This window comes from Esox lucius, chromosome 24 (genome assembly GCF_011004845.1).
Source record: "Esox lucius isolate fEsoLuc1 chromosome 24, fEsoLuc1.pri, whole genome shotgun sequence".
Classification (NCBI taxonomy): domain Eukaryota; kingdom Metazoa; phylum Chordata; class Actinopteri; order Esociformes; family Esocidae; genus Esox; species Esox lucius.
In genome coordinates this window covers 15,029,374-15,052,741 of record NC_047592.1, presented here as the reverse complement: position 1 = coordinate 15,052,741, position 23,368 = coordinate 15,029,374, and the positions used below count along the sequence as shown (strand labels likewise).

Sequence of the window (23,368 nt, the reverse complement as noted above, 5' to 3'; positions counted from 1 at the left end):
GTGGTTAGCCCCAAACCTGACCGTACATGGCCCGAGCTGTCTTCTAAATAATGGATACTGGCCAGGCTGGGCATCCGCTGGGTTCGGCCCCACTATGAAATAGTAATTACATACAGGTTCTTGTTTGACTCGGCCACCTTGTCTTTCTATCCTTGCCCCTGTCAGCTGCAGAAAGAGGCTGTATACGTGAGCGTTTGCCTGTCCGTGGTGCAAAAGTCGCCAGAAAGACAGTTATTAAGTAGTTTCCCAGTTGTTACTGACTAAAAAGTTACTTGCTAAAGCATTCCATAGCTGCTAAATATGCCTCCCCTGCTCTTTCACATGACAGATGCATGTAGGCTTCCGGTGCTCAATATTCAATGTGCTACCATTACTTCATACTAATAATAATAATATTAAGGAGAAAAAGGCAAATAAGAGAAGGCGGCAGTGACTGGGTGCGTGTGTTGCACCACAGTCAATCAGGTACGCTCAGGAGTTCACAAAGTTGATCTCCATAACAAACATTATTGGCCACCCAGGCAAAATTTCAGGTTATGTTGCAATGCTCTTTCATTATTTACATAGAGTTCATGTAATCCATGAAGGATTTTACCTCCTACGTCGACTGTGGGGGCTTTATTTCTTATGAACTAGGGTAAATCAAATTATTCCTGAACTGCAGCTGCCGATAAGCCACGCTGCTACCCATTCCGCATTAAATTTGACACACAATTTTGAGAAAGAGAGTACAAGGAAACACAATTATTATTATTTGTATTTTGAATAAAGTGTTATTGTATTATAATAGCTGGTACAAAGTTACACCATTTTGGCCCACTGTATGAAGCTCAGCCTCAAAAAGAAAGAGCTGCTCTTCCTTCAGGGGGAAGGCCAGTCCACTCCAATGACTCTCTATCTTAGCTGACAACCCCACATTGTCCGACTCCCAGAGTGCAAAGGACCTAGGCGTGACCTTAGACGACAACCTGTCGTTCTCAGCTAACGTCATTGCAGTGACTGGATCCTGCAGGTTCACACTCTACAACCGGTCCAAATCCTGCAACTCACTGTTGCAACTCTGTTGTTACTGTAGGGCTCCATGTTTGTGTAGGCCAGTTAATATAATAAACATACACTCACCTAAAGGATTATTAAGAACACCTGTTCAATTTCTCATTAATGCAATTATCTAATCAACCAATCACATGGCAGTTGCTTCAATGCATTTAGGGGTGTGGTCCTGGTCAAGACAATCTCCTGAACTCCAAACTGAATGTCAGAATGGGAAAGAAAGGTGATTTAAGCAAATTTGAGTGTGGCATGGTTGTTGGTGCCTGACGGGCCGGTCTGAGTATTTCACAATCTGCTCAGTTACTGGGATTTTCACACACAACCACAAAAAAACATCCAGTATCCGGCAGTCCTGTGGACGAAAATGCCTTGTTGATGCTAGAGGTCAGAGGAGAATGGGCCGACTGATTCAAGCTGATAGAAGAGCAACTTTGACTGAAATAACCACTCGTTACAACCGAGGTATGCAGCAAAGCATTTGTGAAGCCATAACACGCACAACCTTGAGGCGGATGGGCTACAACAGCAGAAGACCCCACCGGGTACCACTCATCTCCACTGCAAATAGGAAAAAGAGGCTACAATTTGCACGAGCTCACCAAAATTGGACAGTTGAAGACTGGAAAAATTTTGCCTGGTCTGATGAGTCTCGATTTCTGTTGAGACATTCAGATGGTAGAGTCGGAATTTGGCGTAAACAGAATGAGAACATGGATCCATCATGCCTTGTTACCACTGTTCAGGCTGGTGGTGGTGGTGTAATGGTGTGGGGGATGTTTTCTTGGCACACTTTAGGCCCCTTAGTGCCAATTGGGCATCGTTTAAATGCCACGGCCTCCCTGTGCATTGTTTCTGACCATGTCCAGCCCTTTATGGCCACCATGTACCCATCCTCTGATGGCTACTTCCAGCAGGATAATGCACCATGTCACAAAGCTAGAATCATTTCAAATTGGTTTCTTGAACATGACACAGTCACCAGATCTCAACCCAATAGAGCATCTTTGGGATGTGGTGGAACGGGAGCTTCGTGCCCTGGATGTGCATCCCACAAATCTACATCAACTGCAAGATGCTATACTATCAATACGGGCCAACATTTCTAAAGAATGCTTTCAGCACCTTGTTGAATCAATGCCACGTAGAATTAAAGCAGTTCTGAAGGCGAAAGGGGGTCAAACACAGTATTAGTATGGTGTTCCTAATAGTCCTTTAGGTGAGTGTACATTTTCAGGCCATTTTAAACCAATACTGAATACATTATCAGAAATCATAGAATCTGTTCTAACTAGAGCTATTACTAAAATCTTTATTATAGCATGGCTGTTAAAAAATATTATTGAAATAGTTGTTTTCTAACATATAGTTTCTCAGTGGTTGCATTAGGCAATAGGAGTTCAGCGACTCTAACACCTGACCAAAAAAGCACCCGAAGCAGCAGAATCAAATTTCTGAAGATAGGCAGGCCACGGATGTTTTATAATGCACAAATCCACAACAGTTGTTGATTATGTTCAAGGTAGTTTTCCATTCGGCACTTTTCTTCTACCACACTAAGTTCCCTCTCTCTTAACTTTCTTCGATGAAATCTTTCTTTGTTGTTGTCAACGCCAGGAGAAACAAATGGCCTGGTAATCAACAACATGGTCGAGGGAAATGTCTGGCAGCATTTTTTGTGTTCAGGCTCATTACATTCTTGGCCTTAGGCTTTAGCTCATCAGGCTTCGGTTAGACCGGCTTGAATTTTCAGGCCCAATGTGAACTTTAACCCCTACTGACTACCATCAGCAACATATTGAGTAACAAGCTTCTCTCCTTTGGTTTGGAGTTTGAACTGACAGCTGACTGTAGGTGATCGTTGTTTTTGAAAACAAAACAGATTTAATGGAGACACTATTTAGAGAAGTGAAGTTCTCCAGGCAGACAAATATTAGACAAATTCTCTATGCAGACATGGTTATTCTGAGATCATCCCACCACTAATAACCACTCAGACAGTTTTGTGGGTGCATTGTAGGTGTGTGTGCGTTGTATGTATGCGTGTGTGTTTTGTATGCGTGTGTGTGTTGTATGTGTGTCCTCCTCGACACCAATTAATCACCTCTATTAAACCTTCAGGGAACAAAATGCAAGAACAGCCAGAAACCAACTTTGAAACCCCTTTCTGGTGAGGAGGCACAGCCATTAAGCTAGATAATACTGTAGAGGATCAGAGTGGGAAAAAGAGAAGGGAAAATAAAACAGAAAAGCATAGTATAGAAAAAATACCTCTAGCTCTCTATCGCCTTAAAACCTTCAGCCATACGGTCATCCATCGATCCCTCCTTCCTCAACTCCTGTTTCTCTCATCCCTTCAGGACTCCACTCGTTCACCCATCCATCCCTCCAGCACTAGCCCTCCACTCGTTCATCCATCCATCCCTCCAGCACTAGCCCTCCACTCGTTCATCCATCCATCCCTCCAGCACTAGCCCTCCACTCGTTCATCCATCCATCCCTCCAGCACTAGCCCTCCACTCGTTCATCCATCCATCCCTCCAGCACTAGCCCTCCACTCGTTCATCCATCCATCCCTCCAGCACTAGCCCTCCACTCGTTCATCCATCCATCCCTCCAGCACTAGCCCTCCACTTGTTCATCCATCCATCCCTCCAGCACTAGCCCTCCACTTGTTCATCCATCCAACCCTCCAGCACTAGCCCTCCACTTGTTCATCCATCCATCCCTCCAGCACTAGCCCTCCACTTGTTCATCCATCCATCCCTCCAGCACTACCTCTACACTCTGTCATTCATGCTAATTATGATATGACAGGTGTGGAAAAGTTTGGTTTTGTGACATATTTTAGTTTTAGGCATTACCGGTTAGGTTTAGGGTTAACTATTAGGCCTATGTTAACTTTAAGCCTGAAGGTTAGGTTATTTAGGTTAGGGCAAGGGTTAGGTTTGCATGTGTGTGTGTGTGTGTTCGTGCGTGTCCTAAGTGTTATGGAGGGAATCCAGAGGCATTAGAACAGCGATTGGAGAATGTCAATTGCGTGAACAGATAGCGCCATCTGTCTCCGCCGGTATCAAGGGGTGAGCTGGGCGAGGTGGTGGCAGGGGGCGGGGGGGAATGCCCCAGTCTGACCCCGTCCGTCACGGACCGACCGCTAGGCATTATGGGATTGACAGGAGCCAGACAGCTTCGAGATAGCGGTTGGCCAAGCCAGTGGGCAGGTCAGAAGGTGTTCACACCACCATCGCAAGCCCCGTCTACTCGTTTATTTCCATCTCCTCATTTCCCCATCACAACCTTCTTCCCCGTGACTGTCCACTAGGGATGAAGAGAGTTCAGCGGGGTGGGGAGAAATGAGAGAGAGGAAGAAGAGAGAGGAAGGAGAGGACAGGGAGATGGAAAGAGAGTGAGTCAGCCTGGAGAGAGACGCCGTCTCCCGCCCACTCATTCAGATACCAATGACTGGATGTCTTTGGAAACTCGCCCTTCTCTCTCTCTCTCTCTCTCTCTCCCTCCCTCTCCCTCTCGCTCTCCTCTTCCCAGCAAAGCTGATACACAATGTGACACCAGTCACAACCGTCCCAGTGCTTGGCTGCGTGCTCCCTAACTGCTCACCGCCCAGTTATGACAATTTGCCAGTCACAGGGTATGGAGGGTGGTCCGATGTCGCGGAAGCGGAACCCACCAACCCGCACGGATTCCAGGCTGAGGTTTGCTGTTAGTAAATACTACAGGAACAAGAGGAACCGGTTCAGGTTGTAAAAACACCTGAGGCCACTGATAATCTAACACGGTCATTACTTTATGGCAACATGTAGGAGGCTGGCCAACGGACACCCCCCCTGTACTCCCCCCTCCGGCCGGATGGAACCATGGCAGCTCTGCATTCAATCCGAGGTTGAGAGACATCGCCGCTTTGTGCGGAAAAGCATAGAGCAAGTAACGAACGACGAGCCGAGCGCATTTTCCAATTTTGAGTATTTTAATTTATTATAAAATACAGCGGCCTACTCTGTATCATAAGGCGGTTGTATTCAGCCCTCATGTACTAGAACCTCATGGTGTGAATGGTGAATGGTGATTAGTGAATGGTGAATGGTGATTAGTGAATGGTGAATGGTGATTAGTGCACCTCAGAGGTTTGTGAGGTCCTGCTGATACACCACTGCTAAGTGGTGCGTCCGGGCATTCCTAGATGTGTCGTGAAGAAGGAATCAGGAAAGAACCAGCAGCCTTTGAGGAGGATTAATGTTCAATAGTTTGTTATTTTTCTATTATTCGCTGTCAGGTAGAAGAGTATTGTCCGAGTATTGTGGATGAGAGAGAAGTAAAACGTGCAAATGTTGATGATATAGATTGGTGCAAGCCTTTTGGAAGACAGTGATAGTGTCCTTTTAAACTGATTGTGATGGAGACTGCGCGGGACCGTTCGCTAATTAAAGTAGCACTTTTTAAGTAGTCGAATAACAGAGTAGAATGAAGGCTGGTGGGAGAATGGACAGCTACAAAACACACACACACACACACACAAAAGCTTGGACACTTTATTGCAGGGAAGGGGGCCAGGGAGCATTGACCACCGGAGCACAGAGTTGGAAACAATACGACGGCAAGAGTTAAAAGCAAATATTTATGGGGCTTTAATTTGTGTGTGAGTGTGGTTTCTGCTGAGGGTCAATGGTTCTGAGTCTATCTCCGAGGAGCATGGGGGAGACCAGGCGCTCATTAGCCAGTCACTGGTTACATTAATCACTGCCCAGCCGACAACAGAGAGGCAAGACCTGAATCCCATTTGAGAGAGAGAGGAACGAGAGACAGACAGAGAAGGGGAGACAGAGCGAACAGAAGCAGACACTAAAAGAGATTAGTGGAGGAGAGGGGAGAGACAGACGGAGAGAAAAAGAGAGAGAGACAGACAGACAGACAGACTGAAAAGGGACAGAGTCAGACATTAAGAGAAACATAGAGGGACAGGGGGGAGAGGGGAGAGAGAGGGTGACAGAGGAGAGAGGGGAGTGAGAGAGAGAGATAGACAGGGAGGGAAAGAGACAGACAGAGGGAGAGGGGGGAGTGAGAAAGGCCTGAACATCAGCATCAGTCTTCCCACATACACAGGACACACTGGACCAATCACACGAAGTCAGGCAGGACAACTGATCCACACATACACGCACACACACGCACGCGCGTGCACACACACACGCACACACACCACATACATCAGATGAATCAGGGAAAAAAGAGAAACCACGAGGCCTTAAGACAGGGGTCTATACAGCAGGTGTGTGTGTGTGTGTCGGACCAGCGGCCGGGCGGCCAGTAGCTGTGTGTCACACCCAACCCCCCAGCTCTGTGTTGATTGCCTGGGTCTCTCTGTCTGTCGGTCCCATTACAGCCCGTCTGGCTCCTCCATAAATCAACCGGGGCAAGCCGCACTCAAACACCCACAGTCCCAGAACACAACTCCAGAGCCGCTCACACAGAGCTCAGCCTACATCCACAGGGACTGGGCCAGGAGAGAGAACCTGAAGAGGCAGAGGACGACAGCACGTCAGCCCACGGGGAGAGATTCTTGGTGGGGTAGAGGACATGGTTAGGGGCCCTTGGCGACGGGTGGATACTGCTACGGTAATGTTAGAGGTTGCCGCTACTAAATAACGGCATTACCTTCATCAGACATGTTTCACCAAGTGTTTCACCTCGCAGAGGACAGCCGGACCAGTATATCTTAGAGCTCTTGAATATGAATATCAAGTCTGCCCGAATTCTACATTTGAACTGGATTCAATGAAGTGACTTCAATTGAATGTGCTGGAACAACCCAGAGGCAGTCAGCCAAATGGATGCTGTCAATAGATGTGGACATTAAAAGACCTACAGGGGTCTCAGGGACACACTGGATACAGGCCCCAGGACAGGAGACAGAAGGCTGGCACGGACTGGGGCAGGTGAGGGACCACTGCTGGAAGCCTGGAAGTTCAGGGCCAGAGGGGTGAAGTGTAATGGCAGGCTGGAGACCCAGAGGGATAAGTACAGATTGACAGACGGCACAGTGGTGGGTCCGACAAGGGTTGAACTGGCTCACATAAAGAGAGGCAGGGTCGACAGAGAGAGCCAAAGTAGTTTTGAAAGAGAAAGATAGAATTGGCACCCGCGGGGGGGGCGTGGAGGGCAGGCCGATGGATTGGACGACGCATGCAATCACAGCGTTACATCATCTGCTGAATCACTGTGGATATTTTATCTAACCCTAAATGCCAGCATACCTTTTATGCAGCAAAAAACCGCAGCAAGTTAATCCAATTGAAGTCATTTAAATTCAATAAACTCATTCCATCCAAATAATTCCTGGGAGATACGTAACAAGCCTTTGATAAACCCATTTTCATCTAGTTGTCAGTTGTGTTGAAGTGCCATGTTGGTTTATGGGCAGAGGCATATAGCTATACTACACTGAAGGTGTGTGTTCCTGCGCGTGTCTGGGGCTCTCCCCATAACGAGACGCAGCACATCAAGCAATCTGCCGACATCACCAACGCTAGTCTCTTCTTTGGGTGTTGTGTCGAGAGATCCACCAGAACGGCTTTGACACGCTTCGGCAAAGACAGAATCCAGCCTATCCCAGGCCTCTTATCCAGGTCTATCAAAACAAACAGACAACGTTTTTCAGGTTATTATGAACGGAATGAGGTGTTTATTTAAGTGGACGGAATACTTGAGCATCCTGAATTCTAATGGGATATTGATGCCCTGAGAAACGCGGTCATTGTCTATTTGCGTTTCTGTCCGTTTGGCTATCCATCTCTCCTCTCCTCCATCTCCCCATTTCTCCGAACATGTCGGAGGTGTCATATCACTTGAAGCTGCTCTGTGGGATACCGACCATGCAGTCCCTGCCCCCCCCCCCCCTTTCCTTTCTGACAAATCATGGGCCTCTGGCCCTCGTCTCCATGAGAAAATAATGAGGCGTCGTGGTGATGGCTTCGCCATTGGAAGAGCGTAACAGTAAACACAGAAAGAAGAAGGGGAGTGAGGGAGAGGGAAAGAAAGACTGGAGGGAGGCGTATCCAAGGAGGAGGGAGGTGACACTCTTTTATGGATTATTTATACTGGGAAACCGACTGAGACCTACATCACGTTTACATTGGTGCCCTGTATTACAGCAATGAAAAATATACAGATTATAATTATGAAAATACAGATCTATAACACGTTAAGAACACCAAACACAATTCACTGTAAAATGTGGATTGAACAATTGTCTAAAGTCGCCATCAACTTAAGATCTTCCTGCAGAAAATTCCAAGAGTGGGGGGCGAGGGCATAGAAGTTAAGGTTCCACCCACCTCAGAATGTGTGTTTAATAGAGGATATTTCTCCAATACATTTTGAAGGAAAGATAATTAGGATGTTTATGCAAGATGGCCTTCTAAACAAACATCATAACCAATGACCGGTAATAAAACATAACTCTGCACTATAGAATGAGTTTTTAAAAGTGCTGAAGCATGCATGTAAAATGTAAAGACAAACCAAAAGCCTCCAAAAATAACCGTTTTGGTATTGTATGAATTGTTTGCCAGTATTTGGCTGGACTTCCAATTCTATGTAGTCTAATTTGGCTTTTCTAATATGCTTTGTACACATATTTCTCAGTTGCCTAAAAACTAGCCAGTCAGAAGCGTTTTTTTTTTTAAATCTTCAAGGATTAAAACCTCATGCGATATTAAAGTGGCTAAAAGATCAGTTAACTGGTCGAGCATATTTTTCTTTGCAGAGGGCGGACGATATAAGCCCACAATTGAAATTTGTTTCCTAACGTAAGTCTCTGAGCAAGCATTTCAGATTGCTTTGTAATAGATATAGACTTTAACAAAGATACTGGGAGGTGATTTCTTTGCAAAAATTGTGACACCACCGTCTTCGCCCAATCTATCAGTTTTGAATGCATTGTAACCTTCCAAGCGCTACATCCATGTCAGAAGTATTTTTATCATCTTAAACCAAGTTTTAGATAAAATAACCATGTCTGTATTTCACTGAGATACCAACATCACTGAAACTTCACACTTAGACAATAACCATCTCTGTATTTCACTGAGATACCAACATCACTGAAACTTCACACTTAGACAATAACCATCTCTGTATTTCACTGAGATACCAACATCACTGAAACTTCACACTTAGACAATAACCATCTCTGTATTTCACTGAGATACCAACATCACGCAGACATCCCACTTGGACAATAACCATCTCTGTATTTCACTGAGATACCAACATCACGGAGACATCCCACTTAGACAATAACCATCTCTGTATTTCACTGAGATACCAACATCACGGAGACATCCCACTTTGACAATAACCATCTCTGTATTTCACTGAGATACCAACATCACGGAGACATCCCACTTAGACAATAACCATCTCTGTATTTCACTGAGATACCAACATCACTGATACCAACATCAACTGGATTGTCTATATAACCAGGATTACAGCCATGTCCATTAGGCCTAGAGGAGATACGAAAATTAGTGGCCATGGAAATCATATCTCCAGGGTAAGCTCCTGTGTTCGCGACAAGTGTCAATATCAGGGAGTCTCAATGTAACCAATGGCAAAATGTTATAGGTAGATTTACACAGAAGCAAACTACTTTTCAGAAAAGGACTGCATAATTAAATGTGAGACAGACATATTACAGTTGTAATGGGGCCGAAAAGAGCTTTCAATTACCAGCGTCATTGTCTCAGCGCCGCTTTATAACTCTGTGAAAAGACCTATGGCCCCAGATGATTTGGGTGAATCCCATACTCTTAAATATATGCGGTTTCTTCCCCCCCAGAATGTATTGAAATTTTCCACGAACACTACTCCAATTGATGTTCAGTAGGCCTGAAGACAGACCTGAAGGGAAAACAGCCTTCTAAAGCACTCGCCGCCTTTAAGAGGTTAGAAAGGAAGGGAAAGAGACAGAAATGACTGGTCGTTTTGAGGAGCTTTGTAAACATCAGGTGAGTGAAGTCAGTTTTCAACTTTTCGGTACTGCGTTCCTTCAAGTCGTTAAACTCAACACGGACCAGTACGGTCTCAACATCCGTCTAGGGACTGGGGATTGCCGGGAGCCGCCTGGTAATATCCTGTGTCCAGGCACCGGGACCGCAGAGAGTATCGGCACCGGGGACCAGAACATCTCTCACATCGAGATCCCGACAACCACAGCCGGCACAGTTGCCCGATGAGTCGACGAGGACGTGAGGGGACAGTCGCCGCGGAGAACATCAGGGCAGGAGCCGGCCAAGCTAGCACATCTGGTTCAAACGCGGAAAGACTATTTGTCGTCGGCAGAGCATTTTTCATTCCCATTTCATGAAGGTGAGAAGGAGGAGACAGTTGCCCTCCACATTAAACATGGACAACAACGCTTTTTCATGTCTGGTCCGCCCCATCCCAGTGAGGGCGCTCCTGCAAGCTCTCCAGGGGAGACCCGCCAGCGAGGAGGCTGTGACATTATACTACTATACAGCTAGCTACATGAGCTAGTTAATGAGGACTTCCTGCATTGATTGCAAAACAACAAACGTTTATGGAACACGCCCACAAGCGGCCAGTAAACAGAGAACCAAGCGTAGGCGGACAAAATGCCAAAATGCGGATGGACATGGCCAACCGCGGTGCTGAATCGTCTTGCCTTTTGTTCGTTTGAACGCTAAGGAAACCCATAAAACTCAACTTAAACAAATACGACACGAGAAAAGAAAATTTAAAATACAGTATCTCTGTCTGAGGGTGTGCACTTCCTTCCGTTTCTACTGAAACTGTCTTGCTACATGAAACATATGCACAGGTGGACTGAGGGACGGTTTTACAAATGACAGCTGAGATTAGTCCAATATGAGCGCAAAGGACTCAGCTCCGGAACCACCAAAGAGCGTATCCAAACAACCAAACCATGAGGTCAAAGAGCGTATCCAGTCTACCAAACCATGAGGACAAAGAGCATATCCTGTCTACCAAATCATGAGGACAAAGAGCATATCCAGTCTACCAAATCATGAGGACAAAGAGCATATCCAGGCTAACAAACCATGAAGACAAAGAGCATATCCAGGCTAACAAACCATGAAGACATAAAGCCTATCCAGTCTACCAAATCATGAAGACATAAAGCATATTCAAACTACCAAACAACGAAGACAAAGAGCATATCCAAACTACCAAACCTTGAAAAGCATACCCAAACTATCAAACTATGATGACCAAGGGCATATTCAAAATACCAAACCATGAAGACAAAGAGCACATCCAAACTAGCAAACCATGAAGACAAAAAGCATATCCAAATTAGCAAACCATGAAGACAAATGGCATATTCAAAATACCAAACAATGACGACAAAGGAGCTTTCAAAACAAGCCCATTTGGGAAAACAAATATGTTCCAAAAGGCTACTAAGATGCCAAAGGCACAGCATAGATGTGGCAAAAGGATTTCTGGATGTATGCAAAATAAAATGTACAATCCTACAGTCATGGCCACGGAAAGACGTTTTAATAAGGGGGTGCCATGGAAATAGAAGAGTGGATATGAGTAAAAGTCTGCTTTGATTCACAAAATAGCAGGGCAGTGAGTTTATTGCCATCAACGGCCTGTGATAAGAACCAATCATTAATCACATCGAAGTGTTTGTGTTCACACCACAACATGTCTTAAGTCAATATGCTGGTCATGGCTTTGTGTATGTGTGTGTGACAGCAATATGTATGGCAGCAGTTTAGCCCCTGGAGTTTCTTCCTACAGTCCTGCATGTGGTGTGTGTGTGTGTGTGTGTCTCGTTAAGCTCTCACATATGCACCAAGCGATGATGCAGTCAGAAAGTAGGTTACTCTGTTTTTTTTTTCCTCCCCTCTGCAGTTTTTTTCCTCCTTTCCCCTCTCTCTCTCTCTCTCTCTCTCTCTCTCACTCTCTCACTCTCTCTCACCCCTCCCTGTCCCTTCCTCTCTCGCCTCCTTCCCTCCATTCTCCAAACAGCGGCATGAGACGCGAAAATGGAGCAGCATCGCTGTTTAATGTTTTATACGCGCTCCCAGCCCCTGCTGCTATTTGACCCGGGAGGTGAGTGTGACAATACTCACTCTGGCACACGACGACGCAGAAAATAGACGCAGAGTGCAGGGGTGCAAATCATGCATCGCGGAGTACAGAGAGGAGTGTCCTCCCTCCGTTCTTCCAGCCTCGTCTTTCCGATCCCTTCCGCTCGCTTTCCTCTCTCCCCTCGCTCCCAACCCCTCCCGTCTTACTCTCCTCCCGTTTCAAAGAGATACACCGCTGATGCCTATCCACTCCTGCCCTAAATCTTTAATGGCCGAACCCCTGTTGCATTGTGGGGAGGCGGGAGGCGAGGAACAGTGACCCTCCGGAAACATCTCTCGCCATCCGGTTCAGGTTCCCTCACAAGCCTCCGGGTAGTACCCAGGGTTTTTGAACATGGTGGAGTGGTATTTTTGACACCTGTAGGCAGACGGACATTTCCTATCTGGTCCTCCCTCTTCACACTGTTCTAACCAGTCATTGTGTTAATATAGTCGACAAAGTTTTCACCAGATAATGTCATTTAGAACTCATATCAACGGAACATCAATGTTACCTGGCAGTGACTGGTTGCCAATTTCATCATGAAACGAATATTTAAACAATTACTTGTTAGTATTTAAGGAAAACACTAACAAATGTCTATGGAAAAACCCACATAGCAACAAGAAAAGCCTCCAATTGTGAAGAGCAGACGCCACAGGAGCCACAATGCAGACTGACACCATTTGAGTCTGAAGCGATGAGGGATTAGGGTGGCTGTTCTGTAAATTAATTACTGTGGCCAAAAATAGTTATGACCGGAGCCTTGGCAGTGAGCAGGAGGGGCAGATTGAGACAGGGGCGGCGGGGGGTGGGTGGGTCTGTCTGCCCCCGGCACTCGGACACCTGCTGAACAGAAAACAGAACAACAGCTTTAGCTAATGGGCACAGGGAGCTTCAGGGGAGTGACCGCACAGGCAGGAGGTAGGACTCCGCGGAGCTGGAAACACCCAGCGTTGGAGGGGCTGATTCTCCCATAGCGCCATGACACAGCCTCCTGGGTGTACCGGAGATGCCACCTGTGGGTCTGGGAGGAGAAGTCAGCCGAGCGCTGGGTGGGCAGGCAGCACAGCGCTGCGCTCCACACCGATGCGGATCAAAGAAACCCCCAATGGACACCGCAAGTGTTCCCATCACACACACACACACACGCCGGTTCGGCATAATATCCCCAACTGTGACTTTGATACCGAATCCAGGTTTGCTCAATACCAACATAACAACACAGGTAAATAGAAATTAGGCATACAAACCCAGTCAAAAAGTGTTCCTTGATCCAGGCAAATCAACTAAGCTGCTGCTCATCTCAACCATAGCGCCCATTTTTGTTGAGTTACCACTATGGACATTTTAAAATATATGGACAAGCAATTTAAATATGCAACCACACAATAAACATGTATTTTCACCGTTGTTTTTTTGTAACGATAAATGTTCATGGAACAAAACTGATTCAAGATTTAGCAAGTCACCCAACGCTGTGTAGTCACCTAACCAGGTTCTGGAATACCCTGCAACACAGACACACAAACACACACACCGACACACACGTCCCAGGGCTTACGGGCATCTGGCGGTGTCGTCCGCAGGCCGCCTCCATCATTTGCATATCGGCGTCTGATGTGTTTGCAGCCGTTCGCTGGTTTGATTTGCCAAATTAGGAGGCTCTTTTTAGCTGTTGGGCTTGTTATGCACTTCTCATTTGTCTCTGAGTGAAAACTCTGCCACGGTTATTCCCTTAGTGAGAGAAAAACGGCTTGGGAACACGAGGACACTGTGAATGCCCCGTGACATCCCTGTTAGCATGAACACTGTGCTGAAAGAAAAAAAAAGGGGGGGGGGGGAGTTGAGAGTAAAATAGAGAGGTGTGAGAATAAAAAGAGAGATAGAGGGGGAGTGAGAGGAGAGAAACGAGGAATAGAGGAAGCGAGAGACACACAGGAGGAGAGGAATAGAGATAGACAGAGAGAAAAGCCAGGTTTGATCTACCAAATGGAGGCTACGGCAACAGCACGTGTCCATACAGGCTCCTCATCTCACATGTGTCTACCATCCTGACCTCCACAGGCATCCCAGGTCAGGCCTCAGTACGCTCCTTTACCTCACACTACTACACAACCCTACACAGTGGTATATTAATGAATGTGGGGGCAATATCGGTAGGTTTCAGCAGACAAATATCCTCCCAACTCAAATTCTAGACATTGGATTAAAACAAGACTACAGCACCCATTTGGTGATCATAGAAGTTAGAAATACATAGATTTTCTGGGGCAAAAATGGCCAGCACAATCTGGGATTAGTGATCAAATAGGTTTACTCTGCCACATCATGCTTTAGTAACCGTTTGTGGTGGTATAGGTATGAGCACAACCAAGGCAGGACAGTGCGTTTGTTCCAGCGTTTCAGGATTCCGGTAATGACTTTGTGGTTAAATGAGCAGCATGGTAAGGTCCATAATGGCATCGGATCTGCTTTAAAAGACTAATCTCGACATCGACTGTCCCGGCTCCGCTGGGGGTTGCCTTATCTACCCATGCTTAAAGTTTTCAATCACAATGTTTTTACTTGCTACAGCAACAAGGTTGTTTTGTTGTACTTCAAACAATGCGTAGGCAGGCTGATTAGGATCTAAACTTATATTTAAATATATTGTTTTTTTATTCCTTTTTATTTTCCTTTTTAGAAATAATAAAATGTATTCTTGATTGTGCTGTTATCAGACATCAGTAACACTTTAGGATTTTCTTGAGATTTGCGACACAAACACATTTGTTTTATGTTTAAATGTTTCAATTAAACCCTTAACAAAAGGTTTATCTATGGGTTAGGGTAGCAGTTAGGGCAGGAATTAACCCTTAGCAAATTTCATCTGGGGATTTAGCCCATTTGAATTGCTAGATCCGAGTGCGGATCACAAATTATAATAAGCATGTATTTAGAAATACATGATACTCTGCTGTTGGAATACAACACCAACTATGGTCAATTTAGCTGGAGAATAAGTATGAAAGTAAAGCTTGCTTTTATATACAAAAAAATACTAAAAATGTAATGCAATGGTACAATGTGTTGGGGCGGTGTTTGAATAATCTAATACTTTGTATGCAGTACAAATCACCTTATTGTGGGAGCACATCCTCTAAGAATATGAATTAGGCTGTTTGAGGTTTGAATCCTAAACAACCTGCCTAGTGGCTCCACAAATGCCACTGACCAACACAGGCAACAAACTGACAAATCGTCATTGTATTGGTTCAAAAACAATTCTTTAGCACACCAGTCGAATCAAACAATGAATCTCATAACGTTGCTTTCAATCGAGTGTGTGAAAGTCCAGGTAAAGTTTCAGAAAGTTATAACATAAGTTTAGAAAAATGTAAGTAAGTGAATCCGTCTCTTCAATACGGAGCATGTTAACAAAGACATCTAATGACCCCCTTTTTAAAAATGATGATGACACATAGCGTATGTACTCAGAGAAAATGTTCTATTTGTGTATGTTTTTTTTGGCAACGTCATTTAATATACAGAAAAACTGCAAATGGTCGATTAGTCTCATTGGAACAAAAATTCCAAAGCCAAGTTTCACATCCTTGAAAATATCTTGTAGGATAATGTTGTTATAAATTTGATGATGCAAAATGTAGCCCTTTCTTAGCCCACAAAACAGGATCCTATGGGCAGTAAAGTACAACACACAACAGTGATTAAGGCTTGTTGCTGAAAACCTTAACCTCTAATCTGAATCCAAATCTTAAAAATAGATTTGGCCAATATCAATATCTGTTCTGGATTCAGATTTAAAGTGCTAACCGGATGTTAGATAACTTGTTAACTAGACTACTGACTACCAGGCTAAGAACATATTTGGATGAAGAATTGAAAAGAGATTGGCAATTATGAAGGATATGTCAGGTGTTTGTAAGTGTGTGTGTGGGTGTGGTGTGCTAAATGTGTTAAACATTGAATATTAGGAGCAACAATCGCCATCTGTTAGGAAGTTGTGTTGTTTATGGCAAAAAGATAAATTGAAATATATAATTTCTGTGTAACAATCAAAGTATGGCCAGTATTATATCCCTTTGCACAGCTATTTTACATTGAAAACCCTGTAGGGCCACATTTTGGCCTATTTGGGTTCCACATTAGCCAAATTATATCACACCTTTGGTGACACTGCGGTTTGACACTTTTTTCATACCAGAAAGTCTCACCAAAAGACATTACTGTCACTCTATATGACTTACATTCCAGATATCTCCGTACACAAAAGGCAAATAAGTAAAGTATTAAAACATTTTTTTTATCTCAACAACATCCTAAAAAGCATTGACACGGGAACACCAACAAACATGCATATACAGGCCTAGTGGAGCAATGCTCTAATTTAAATGCTTTAAAGTATTTAACAGTGATCAACATAACTTTTTTTAAATACTCTACAATATACAGACGGGTGACAAACTAAAGGAAAACCGTGAATAAATGAGTGGAGGAAGATAATGTATATTCCATACAGGTGATACAACTAAGCTGTTAACATCCTACACCCTACATGCTTTGTGGGATGTCTAAAAATGCTGAGCAGGCCCAGTTCCCCTCGATTTTGGATCCTGCCGGTAAGAAAGGTACTTTGAAAGAGGGTTCATTATTGGGTCTCGTCCGGGATGACAACGCCCCCATCCACAGGGCACGGGGGGTAACGGAATGGTTTCATAAGTGTGAAAATGAGGTGAATTATATGCCAGGGCTGTTGCAATCACCAGATGGGAGATATTGGACCGACTTGTTAGACAGCACTCTCCACCACCATCATCAAAACACCAAATGGGAGAATATCTAAGAATGGTTTTCCATCCCTCCAGTGGAGTCACAGAGACCCGTAGAGTCCACGCCAAGACGGATTGAAGCCGTTCTGCCGGCTCGAGGTCCAGCACCTTACTGAGACACCATATGTAGATTGTTCCTTTAATTCATCACTCGTCTGTACATTTCCTAATAAGATTTGTACAGCATTTCTTTTGCTCCATGTTTTTGCACATCTTTGGTAGTAATCCGAATGCGAAACTGTTTTCCTCCAACGGCAAACGCAGAAATCATGACGGGAAACACGTGGGGAATGAGCTCAGCATGCTCCATAAGAAAATGTGTGGACATATAAAAAGTTATGTCAAAATCCATGTAAATCTTAATCAAAATGTGAGGGGAGACACTTGACTTGACAGCACTGTTAAAGAAGATACTGCCTCGTTAAAATGAAATTCCACAAGGTAATACAATATTGTAAGATAGGAATGACAAAGAGTGATGAGATGTAATCTTCTCAACCAAATCAAACATTATTTTATATTTTTGGCCTAATAACAGTGATGTCACATTGGAGGACAAATTCAGAGCTCGAATGTATAATATATAATATCCTCACTGACCACATGTTGTATTTGCCATATGCGGACGTCCACGTCCTCTTCGATTTCCCTCAAAATATTTATTTTTTGTTCAACTTGCATACTTGCTCTCAGAACGTAACTCTGGATGAAGTAATGAATGGGAAACCATTTTAAGTAAAGGTAAAGGGAAGATTAGCCAAGGGTCATTTAACCTCTTATGTGCTGAAGTACTTGGTAATGAATGGATGGCCAGAATGTAATTAGAGAGAAGGGTCTCATTAGCTGTCGTCGTTCATGTTCAACTGTATATCTGGACAGTTAAGGGCAATGTGTGTACGTGTGTGTGTCTATCTGTGTGTGTGTGTGTATCTGCCTTAGTTAAGAGGCAACTGTAACCGGGTCAGAAAAGTGAGAACACCGCCATGCAGTCTGACAAGAATTGATGTCTGTGTGTGTGTGTGTGTTCAAGCTTTTGTGTGCGTGTGCGTGTGGGGCAGTGGGCACCGTGAAAGACTAGCGCTATGAATTAACTTCAATGACCCAGTTTCCGTGGTAACGGAGAGACTGCTCTGACTGGCAGCTTGTCAAACTGCCCCCCCCCCGCACCCCCCACCCCCACCCTCCGCAGGTGCCTCCAGAAAGATGGAGACTTCAACTGCATCTCACACACATCTCAGGTACGGATGTGTGCGCACAGACATACACACACACACACACACACAAACTATTGCACATAGCAGATGGGCCCACACATAAACGCATACACACACACACACACACACACACACAAACACAAACACATAAACCTGTTGCCGACACTCAATCACATCCATATTGTCAATGACACGTGGCAAAATATTCCCCCACATGTATGAATCCCACAGCTTGGATGACTGCAACTCGTGTCCATGTCAACTCAGCACAAACACACACACCAACACACACACACTGAAACGCGCCTGTCCGTGCACGGCAGAGGCATATGGCGAGGGCCTGGTTGTTTGTTAGCGCCCCTGACATCTCTGACAAATTGACTCTGTTATAGGAGTGGAAGTGTGTGCGTGTGTGTGTGTGTGGTAGGGGGGGACAGGTGTAGCATCTCACTCACACGCTCCGAGAGCGAGCGATGGAGAGTGATAATGACAAGCCCTATGCCTGTGATATTACAGGCGCTCACCAAGCAGAGAGGGAGGCGAAACGCAAGAGAAGGAGAAGAGAAAGAGGGGGTGGAGTTGAGGTGCAGTAGTGCGCGTGCGTTTCTAAAGGCTATCAGATAGATAACTCAAAAATGAAGCCAGGAGAAATGGGGAGATGTATGAGAAAGGACAGAGGGATGATACAGGAACAGAGGGATGAATAACTGAAACGGGATGAGACGGAGGGACAGAGGGGTGAGACGGAGGGACAGAGGGATGAGACGGAGGGACAGAGGGATGAGACGGAGGGACAGAGGGGTGAGACGGAGGGACAGAGGGATGAGATGGGGGGACAGAGGGATCTGAGAGAGGGATGGAGGGACAGAGGGGTGAGATGGAGGGACAGAGGGATGAGATGGAGGGACAGAGGGAAGAGATGGAGGGACAGAGGGAAGAGATGGAGGGACAGAGGGATGAGATGGAGGGACAGAGGGATGAGATGGAGGGACAGAGGGAAGAGATGGAGGGACAGAGGGATGGAGGGACAGAGGGATGAGATGGAGGGACAGAGGGATGGAGGGACAGAGGGATGAGATGGAGGGACAGAGGGATGGAGGGACAGAGGGAAGAGATGGAGGGACAGAGGGATGGAGGGACAGAGGGGTGAGATGGAGGGACAGAGGGATGAGATGGAGGGACAGAGGGATGAGAGAGGAATGGAGGGACAGAGGGAAAAGATGGAGGGACAGAGGGGTGAGATGGAGGGACAGAGGGATGAGATGGAGGGACAGAGGGATGAGATGGAGGGACAGAGGGATGAGAGAGGGATGGAGGGACAGAGGGAAGAGATGAGTTTGAAAGTGACTAAACTCCATCGCCCCATACCTTACTCATCCTTGAGCTACATTGTTCACACCATCCAATGAGAATACAACATGGCTAATGATTGAGGATTGAGGATGGGCTAAAGCGCACCACTTGTATACCCTATACAATGCACTATACTTGTATTTCACTATAGACCTAGTCCTAAATAGTACACTACATTCTGGAAGGCTCTTCAACACAAAATAGGCCTCCTGCAGTAGACTAGCAATGGGGTCCACTAGAGACACAAACTATTACATAGAAAATAAGAGTCTTTAACAATATGAGGTGTTTACATTGTGGAAGGTCTTTTCGGGATGCCACCATTTGATCTTCGACTAATGCCAGTTTGAATTGTGCAGGATGCCTGTCATATTCTGCATTACAATAGTACACAGCTACAGTACAGTATTCCCTCGTAATTCTAATGTGAGAGATGAAAGTGGAGTTAATTGGACCACTGAACATTCAGGGCTTCGGCTATTGTGGAACTGGGTATGTAGGTAATGGTGTGATTAACTGTGTACAACGCTTGTAAATGTGGACATCCTCTATTTGCATTCACAAACACTATGTGTAATTTACTGAGATTGAGCTTTGGATCAAGATGTTTAAGTGTAAAAAAGCCAAGTGAAGGTCGGAAATGTAAAACATTTTCAATAACCTTTGATATCTTGTCTTTGGCTGTTATTTGTTACATAAGGTTGTGCAGAGGAAGATACTGCAGTATCTTGTAATGGGAGATGTTGGATTTGCTAGGCATGAATGTGTTCTGCCGTGAGGAGAACATCCTGAGATCGTCATTGAAAGATTTATCAAAGGATGCCAATGCAATGTAAACAACATCCCAGTAATATTCCAACCCAGTCTAAACAACATCCCAGTAATATTCCAACACAGTGTGAAAAACATCCCAGTAATATTCCAACCCAGTCTAAACAACATCCCAGTAATATTCCAACCCAGTCTAAACAACATCCCAGTAATATTCCAACCCAGTCTAAACAACATCCCAGTAATATTCCAACCCAGTCTAAACAACATCCCAGTAATATTCCAACCCAGTCTAAACAACATCCCAGTAATATTCCAACCCAGTTTAAACAACATCCCAGTAATATTCCAACCCAGTGTGAACAACATCCCAGTAATATTCCAACCCAGTGTGAACAACATCCCAGTAATATTCCAACCCAGTCTAAACAACATCCCAGTGATATTCCAACCCAGTCTAAACAACATCCCAGTAATATTCCAACCCAGTCTAAACAACATCCCAGTAATATTCCAACCCAGTGTGAAAAACATCCCAGTAATATTCCAACCCAGTGTGAACAACATCCCAGTAATATTCCAACCCAGTGGAACAACATCCCAGTAATATTCCAACCCAGTGTGAAAAACATCCCAGTAATATTCCAACCCAGTGTGAACAACATCCCAGTAATATTCCAACCCAGTGTGAACAACATCCCAGTAATATCCCATTCCAGTACAAACAACAATCTGATAAAATTCCAACGCAATGTAAACGAGCTCAGATGTTTCAGACAAAAGGCATGGGAATACACCGGGAGTAATGTATACATAATTATGTGGTACAGCAAACTGCAAGTAACATTATCACCATGATCGAATAATCTCCTGTACCACGATGAATATGCAAAACTGGTCCATATTGTTACATCTTTGACACAGTCAAACAGAAAAGTGTTTTGCTTTTATGACGGTTAATAAAAGTGAATTCTCCAGCATTTCTTTTCATTATTTGGGTGTGTGATAGAGGATCCTTTTGTTTCAGGTAGACATCTGTCGACTGGGTGATGGATGGGCTTCAGTTTCTGCCTGTTCTGTAGGCACAGGCCGTACATACACTACCTTTGCTTTCATAGTGCAACTAATAAAATATATTTATATGCATGGAGAAGCACATTTACATACTGTAAAACACAAAATCATGCACACCAAGCACGCACAGGAATACAAGAACACCCACCACCGACCAACCCACCCAAACACACACCCACACACACACACACACACACACACACACACACACACGTCACAAGCATTTGGAATTCCGATTCCACACAACACGCCGCATGCTGTCCCGTGTTCTAAACAAAGTAATCTGCTCATTTAAATGTTATCTCAGCACCTACAGACAATGAGCAGTGATACCTTCAACATTACTCTTCCCTCTCGTTCGCTCGTTTCCTTCATGCTGATCAGAAAGGTGTCACGCCACGTTGCACCCCGTAATGATTTCTGTCCTGCTTTGTGCTATTCAAATTAACCAAGCACTGTGTATGTGTGTGTGTGTGTGTGTGTGTGTGTGTGTGTGTGTGTGTGTGTGTGTATGTGTGTGTGTGTGTGTGTGTGTGTGTGTCACCTGCCTGGGTGACTGATCAGGACACGCTAATTGGCCCTGAGAGGTTCCACAGCCAACAGCAGAATGGAGAACGTCAGGGGTTAGTAAGTACATTCAGCCATGGGTTCTGTCAGAGTGGATGGTCAGGGTCAAAAACATATTTTACATCCCATATTTTAAAATAACGGACATGCTGCAAGTGGACCAAATAAAATCCCCAAAAAAGATTTTATTTCAAAAAAAGATTTCCATACCTTTATTAGATTGAGACAATTAGACATCTTGATCAGTGGGGAGAACAAGTATTTGATACACTGCCGATTTTGCACTTTCTCCCACTTAAAAAGCATGTAGAAGCCTGTAATTATTATCATAGGTACTCTTCCAGAAAATCACATTGTATGATTTTTAAGTAATTCATTTTCATTTCATTGCATGACAAGTATTTGATACATCAGAAAAGCAGAACTCAATATTTGCTACAGAAACCTTTGTTTGCAATTACAGAGATCATACGTTTCCTGTAGTTCTTGACCAGGTTTACACACACTGCAGCAGGGATTTTGGCCCACTCCTCCATACAGACCTTCTCCAGATCCTTCAGGTTTTAGGGCTGTCGCTGGGCAATACAAACTTTCAGCTCCCTCCAAAGATTTTCTATTGGGTTCAGATCTGGAGACTGGCTAGGCCACTCCAGGACCTTGAGATGCTTCTTACGGAGCCACTCCTTAGTTGCCCTGGCTGTGTGTTTCGGGCCGTTGTCATGCTGGAAGAGCCAGCCACGACCCATCTTCAATGATCTTACTGAGGGAAGATCTCGCGATACATGGCCCCATCCATCCTCCCCTCAATACGGTGCAGTCGTCCTGTCCCCTTTGCAGAAAAACATCCCCAAAGAATGATGTTTCCACCTCCATGCTTCACAGTTGGGATGGTGTTCTTGGGGTTGTACTCATCCTTCTTCTTCCTCCAAACACGGTGAGTGGAGTTTAGACCAGAAAGCTCTATTTTTGTCTCATCAGACCACATGACCGTCTCCCATTCCTCCTCTGGATCATCCAGATGGTCATTGGCAAACTTCAGACGGCCTGGACATGCGCTGGCTTGAGCAGGGGGACCTTGCGCGCACTGCAGGATTTTAATCCATGACGGTGTAGTGTGTTACTAATGGTTTTCTTTGAGACTGTGGTTCCAGCTCTCTTCAGGTCATTGACCAGGTCCTGCCGTGTAGTTCTGGGCTGATCCCTCACCTTCCTCATGATCATTGATGCCCCACGAGGTGAGATCTTGCATGGAGCCCCAGACCGAGGGAGATTGACCATCATCTTGAACTTCTTCCATTTTCTAATAATTGCACCAACAGTTGTTGCCTTCTGACCAAGCTGCTTGCCTATTGTCCTGTAGCCCAT

General features: G+C 44.9%; 1 protein-coding gene across 7 annotated transcripts in view; it reads right to left on the bottom strand.

The window, feature by feature from the left end:
• nlgn2a (neuroligin 2a) overlaps positions 1-23,368 on the bottom strand; it is a 169,912-nt gene that overhangs the window by 102,269 nt on the left and 44,275 nt on the right. The window contains exon 1 of one of the 7 annotated variants that reach the window (XM_029117606.2): positions 13,757-13,798. The exons of 5 other annotated variants lie outside the window; for them this stretch is intronic. The gene's annotated coding sequence lies outside the window, so the exon portion shown is untranslated. Of the gene's footprint in view, positions 1-12,194; positions 12,296-13,756; positions 13,799-23,368 lie in introns of those variants that run through there. One more of the 7 variants, XM_029117607.2, reaches the window with a different exon arrangement.